This window comes from Sceloporus occidentalis, unplaced genomic scaffold (genome assembly GCF_023333645.1).
Source record: "Sceloporus occidentalis isolate IW3139 unplaced genomic scaffold, rSceOcc1.0.p SCAF_2, whole genome shotgun sequence".
NCBI classification, from domain to species: domain Eukaryota; kingdom Metazoa; phylum Chordata; class Lepidosauria; order Squamata; family Phrynosomatidae; genus Sceloporus; species Sceloporus occidentalis.
The window spans coordinates 266,107,324-266,113,970 of record NW_028316982.1 but is presented as its reverse complement, the minus strand read 5'-3'; the positions used below and the strand labels follow the sequence as shown (position 1 = coordinate 266,113,970).

The 6,647-nt window shown below is 41.8% G+C and overlaps 1 pseudogene; it reads left to right on the top strand.

Moving 5' to 3' along the window:
• The first annotated feature begins 1,886 nt into the window (after positions 1-1,886).
• On the top strand, positions 1,887-2,010 carry LOC149320103 (U5 spliceosomal RNA; annotated as a pseudogene).
• Positions 2,011-6,647: the final 4,637 nt, after the last annotated feature.

Genomic DNA, 6,647 nt, shown 5'->3' with positions numbered 1-6,647 from the left:
TGCTCTCTTTTAGTCACTCAGTGGATCTCTAATGATTTATTCTTTAGTGAGTCAGTCAATCATGTTTCGGTGTCCCCTGCAAATCCTCACCATTCAAACATGTTCCACCTTGCAGGAAGCTATAAATCATGAGCAATGCAGTTATTGCATGTTACCTCTAACCACTGTAATTATACAATTAAGTTGTGATGGGAGGTTCTCTTCTTTTTGGCTTCACAATGTAGAGCTTATTGTAGTGATTAAGCTATCTCTGTACAAATGGTGGTAATTGAAAGAAAATGGGTTTTACTGAGGGGCAGCCTCTGTTGTTTGTGCTGGTAAAAGCATTTTTATGAGGGCAACCATTTCTTGTTACTAAGAACAGAGTGTTCCTGTTTCAGAGAAGGAAGCAAGGCCATCTCTAAAATAATCTGAGATGTGGCGTTCTAGGATTTTCATTTAATAATAATAATAAAAAAAAGACTCAGTAACAGGTATCCAGTGTAAGTACCAATTCATCAAATAATTACAGACGTAACATTGAAGGTAGGGATGTAATTCTTTGCTAATTTTCTTCCCGAAGGAAGCAACAGGTCATTTAAGCAATTTTCTTTGCTTATAAGAAAGTCCTTGAAAAACTGTGTGGCTTGCAATATCTATTCACAATTCAGGAATTATTCCATGCAAAATTCACACATGGCAATTTTGTGCAACCCTCCCTTCCCAATTTTGATACAGAGCATAATATTTTTACCACAGAGAAGTAGTACTTTATGCATAGAAAAATATTGTTTCCTGCACGGAAAATGCTATAGTGAGGGACTAGCTCTGTTCAAATGTTACATTTTGTGTGTGTATGGAACACATAGAAGTTTATTGCACAGGGGTTCAGGGAACAGTCGGAGAATGGAATGGAAGGGGCCAGGAACGAGTGTGGAATGAGTGGGAGATGCATTTTATGGCACACACAAGTCCCTCACTCGTTCCATTCCGTTCCCCATCCATTCTCCATCCGTCGTAGAGGGGGTGATTTTTGAGAACTGTTCAAAACAATAAAATGCGTCCCCCACTCAGGGACATAGCCAGGATTTTAGGAAGGGGGGGTCCAGACTAAGTGCCACCATTATAATGGGGCTTGGGTGTGGCAGCGCAGCAGCACACACCATTCATTTTTCTAATGGAAGGGGGAGGTCCGGACCCCAAGATCCCCCCCTTGGCTATGTCCCTGCCCCACTCATTCCGTTCCCTTCCTGGTCCCTTTTAGACCATTCTCCGATGATGCCAGGAGCCTGTGCGATAAACTCCATAGTTTCCATGGGCTTTGCACAGAATAAGTCCTTAATGGCAAAGATACTTGTCTGTCCAGGATTCCTGGACAGGCAATATGGTTATCAACTAGATTTTTCTTTTAAAAAGTTAATAAAATTTTAGCTGAATTTTGTTTTAAATTCTTGGAAACAGCTGTGGGTCCTGTGTCAGGAGAAAGGTGGCATATTAATTAATTAATTTACCAAGTTGCCTGTGTTATTGTTCCATTGTGCAATGGGGAATGAATGAATGAATGAATGAATGAATGATTCTACAGTGCATAATGGGACAATATACAGGCACTTTGGCAGTTAGGTAAACAGTTGTGCAATGGCGATATTCATTATAAGGGGGTGGCATAGCACAACCACTGCATAATTTTGTGAATTTAGATTAACACCAGAGAAGCACTACATAGGATGTCAGCCACTGAGACATATCAGCAGCAATGGTAAACAAAAAGTAATGAACAGCAAAAACAAAAGGTTTTCTAATTTTTCCCCTTTGATGAGAAGAATCTTGGATGGACAGGAATCTTCATAATCTGGAATTTATTCAGTGCAAAGGTTGCATTTAGTTGTTTTGCACAGAAAAACAGCCTACTCTGGTTTCTCTTCAGATTGTATAAATCTTTCGCCTTTTACTAAGGATTGCTGTGGAGAGTTAAAAAGAAAGGAAAAAGAAAAGTAAAACAATATTTTCTGTGCAGAAAACAAACTACAGACTGCCAAAATAAAGCTGCTTCGGGTCTCTTTGGAGGTATGCTATTTAAATGATGCATGGGTCCTAAGAGTCCGGAGGTCGCGCCAAAGCCACACTCCATTCCTAAGCACTGGAGTGCAACTTTGGTGCAGCTTCCAGATTCTTAGGATGCATGCATCATTTAAACAGCATACCTCCAAAGAGACCCGAAGCAGCTTTATTTTGGCAGTCTGTAACAGGCCAAAGTGTTCTCTGAAAAGAGGAGGCTTTTTTTCCTGCACAAAAAACACAATGGCCTGTTACAGACAGCCAAAATAAAGCTGCTTCGAGTCACAGTGGAGGTATGGTGTTTCAATGATGCATGAGTCCTAAGAGTCCAGAAGTCTCACCAAAGCCATGCTCCAGCCCTAAGGACTGGAGCGTGGCTTTGGTGTGGCTTCTGGACTCTTAGGATGCATGCATCATTGAAACACCATACCTCCACTGTGACTCAAAGCAGCTTTATTTTGGCTGTCTGTAACAGGCCAATGTGTGAATTTTGTGTAAAATCTTGCAAGAAGAATATTACCAAAGAATTACGTCCTTATTCTGTAGAGGAATTTATACATGCATAAACAGAATTCTGACCAGGATGCATCACATTTAGGAATTAGGCGGCACCCTTGTTCTGTTCTTGATGCCCTCCTTTGACTTGCAGAGGATAATAGCAAATGCACTGGACCGAGGTCAGTTCTATGCAGTCTGGTACAGCTGAAAGATACCTTTGGTTTGAACAGTGGTGTCACAGAATCAAAGAATCATAGAGTTGGAAGAGCCCACAAAGGCCATCCAGTCCAGCCTCCTGCCATGCAGGAACATAGAATCAAAGAACTCCCCACAGATGGCCATCCAGCCTCTGTTTAAAGCCCTCCAAAGAAGGACTGCACCTCCTGAGTGACACCACTGGCTGCCACTGAAACCACTGCTGCCAATACCTCCCTTTCCTGGCCTGGTCAGCAACCCTGCTAGACCAGTACCCCAACCCTACCGGCAGTTGCAGCTCTGGCTGCAGAAGGAGAGCACTGGGGGTATTTTCGGGACAAATGGTGAGTGATCACCCCACTAAATATTCACCGCCCTTTGAGATATTACCTGGTGCAGTCCACTCCTCATGCCTCCCTAGTGAAGCCCCTGGTTTCAAGACAACCCAATCAGACTAGAAATCAACATCCAGTTCGAGGCAAATTGTCTGAGCCTCTTTACAGATATTTATTTTCCTTAATAAATATTTTTTATTTATTATTATTAAGAATTCTGAGCGAAGGGAGGTTATGACCAACGGCTCCTCATGCAAAGGTACAATAGCAAGGATTTTACATCCTCCTCCACTTTAAATATATACATACTATATGTTCATGCCACTGCTTAGGGCTCCTGATGCCCTTCTGATGTACTCTATAAGTCTCCCTGGTAATCCCTTTTAATACTCCAGATATAGGAGGGATAGACTGTCTATCTCTCAATTTGATCCAGCTTTCAAGAGCATCATAATGTCAGTATTACATTGTTGGTAATCATTTTCTTAAATGGTGGATTTAACACACACACACACACACACACACACACACACACAAAGATGAGGAAGATTGATTGTTGTGCAGTCCTCTTGACAAATCACTTCCAAGGTCCACATCATTTGTGAGTCTAGCACCGCACATCCATGCACTTGCATACAGTGCAGGGAACTGGAGATACCCATTCTGTGCAATTTAGGAAGATGCTTTATACCAGGTGATCCTACTTTTCCATCCAGCCCAGTATTGTCTGCTTTGATTAGAAGCTTCCTGGCTGTTTAAATGGGAGCTATCAGAGGCAGAACTTGGTGATCTTATGGATGCAAACCTTTTGCCTGTGCTGATGAGTCCTGCTGGATCAGGCTAAAGTCCTATGGGCTCTGCTCTCCCACTGTGGAAGTAGTGATCATAGCTTCCATAACAGTTGCATTTATTGTTCCATGGCTCTGTACTGTGTAATCATTATAATTAATGGTTGGTAATAATAATAATAATAATAATAATAATAATAATAATGGCCTTTGTGCATTAGAAACCAACTAGGGAGTGCCAATTGTAAATTTTTTAAAACAAATTTATCTGTGAGTCACTTTGGATCCCTTTCTTCTTATTATTATTATTATGCTTTATTTATATAGCGCTGTAGATTTGCACAGCATTGTACATACAAACAATAAAATTGGTAAGAGGAAACCTGGCCATGGTGTACCATCTAAGAAATAATAGCATAATACATATAAATAATACATAACAATACAGGAAAAGGTTCAATAAAACAGGCAACAAATTAAAAACGTCAAATAGCAAATAATAGTCACGCAATGTCTGGGAATGCTTCTCTGAACAGGATGGTCTTCAACTCAGTTTTGAAACTGTTTTAAAAAGAGATGACCCATGAGGTTCGTGGGGGAAGGAGGTTCCAGGAGTGAGGGGCAGTGAAAATCCTAGGCTGGGACAGCAAACCTTGACTACCAGAACGGAGGGCCTGAGCGGGAAGGTGAGGAGAAAGAAGGTTTGGGAGAAAGGTGTCAAGGAAATGAAATGAATGCACATTGGTACACTCTTGCCAGTGTTCCAATACACATCTTTGCAATAGTACCGCTGCTACATAGCTAAGTATATATGTATGAATGGGACCTGGGGGACATTAAAGAATAAGACATATATTTTGTGACCCAAGGTTGTTGTAGACCATGTTCACTTCATCAGAAGTAACCTTCAGTTGGTGCCTTCATATACGCAGGTTTGTGGGAAAGGAAGAGAATTTGTAAACTGTGATGTTGGAAGAAATTCGTTGCAGAAAGTACTGATGGTGATAATTATCTTAACAGTAGCCATTAAGTGCAGCAAAGTTTATGCTGTCATGAGTATAGATCTCTTTCATTAGGTCCACAGAGAGCAAAATGGTGTTTGTTTCTTTATTGGATTTCTAACCTGCCTTTTTGAGCACAAAAAATCCACACTTATTCATTGTGATCTGTCCTGCAAGGCACAGCCCAGCTTTTTAATTCTGTTCTCCGCAGGGATGTAGCAATGAGGGGTGGGGGAATGAGGACACTGCCCCTCCAAAATGAGGATTCTGTTCTCCTAATGAAATTTTCCTCCAATTCCAAAATTTTAGCACTGCAGTAACTTAAAGCATCAGTTAGAAACACAGTTCTTAGGCACACAGACACAGACGTACATGAATAGGAAAAGTGCCCAATGTATCGTATACACAGCAAATAGCAGAGGCTTTTGTGGGGGCAGTATCTTGGTCAGTCCACATGACTCCTAGAGGGTCTCAGGGACAGAAAACTACTCCCCTTGGTGGGGTTCCCTATGATTGTCCATGCTTGGGAGAAATTCTGCTGCTGTATGCAGTAAATAAATCAAGTGTCACCATTTTAGTGGTCAACAAAACCATGTTCTGGCCTATTGTTAATTCTAGTTAGAGCAGAGCCATTGAATCCTTGGGATTTACTCATGTGCCAATTCACCACCAACTACAGATCGAATATTGTTGTGGCTAACATACAGGATTCCACTCATGGCTAATCCCAACTAGACTAGAGCCACTGTATTAGTGGCATGGTACATACCGCCAACAAGCAGCATACCGGTGCCAATTCTAGGGTTAGGAACTATGCAGCAACTACACAGTCCCTAACCCTAGAACGTACGGGCAACGTAACAATGGCTGTGCCCTGTGTACACGGGCGCTGCCATTGTTATATAAGTGATGAGCGGCATTTGCACATCACCACACATCATTTCCGTAATGAGTGTGCCATTGGCATACTCGTTACGCCCACTCTGTGGCGGAAAAAGAACCCGCTTTTCCTGGGTTCTTTTTCTTCTGGAGGGAAGCTGCATGGTTTGGTGGCTGTGGCTTCCCTCAGAAGGAAAGTAGGCCACCAGCAGGCCACCCTTTTTGAGCGATCTGTCCCAAACCAGTGTTTGCTTATGTGGTGGGTTACCACTTAATAATTGAAGCAATGGATCTACTCTACTTTGGACCAACCTATAAGATTCAACCCTATAACTGTAAATGCGCATTGCAGAGGCAGTTTAAAATCTGGCTATTCTCCAGAAGCCTGTGCGTGCAAGTAAAGAAGCTCCCTGGATTTGGCCTAATGGAGTTAGAAGTAGAGACAAATCTGTGATTTCTTCTCTCATCTCTGTAAGTTACAGAAGGCTGTTTGAATGCTGCTGTGAGATGGGAGACCTTGTCAATGGCTTAGACAGATGATGAAAGATGAACAGCGCACTGCAGATTATCAATTTAATTCTTAAACTGAACAGTTCAGTTTTTTGTTTCTGTTGGCTGACCTTTAATCCCTTTGACATGCATTTGGGCAACTTCACTCCTTATCATGCCTCCCCATGCTGGTCTGTGTCCCTCCAAAAAAGCTCCACCTTCACATTGACAACAACATAAAAAAGAGAGAGGGAGAGAGAGATGACATTGAACGGATGTGGTTCAGCAAAGAGAGATAAAAAAAAAAAACAATGTGAAAATGATGGAGATTCTCAGAGCTTATCAGGCAAATAGGACACCGGATTGAGAAGGGAAAAAAGTAATCAATGTAAAGCTCTTATCAAAATGTCTCCTGGGAGTAAGTT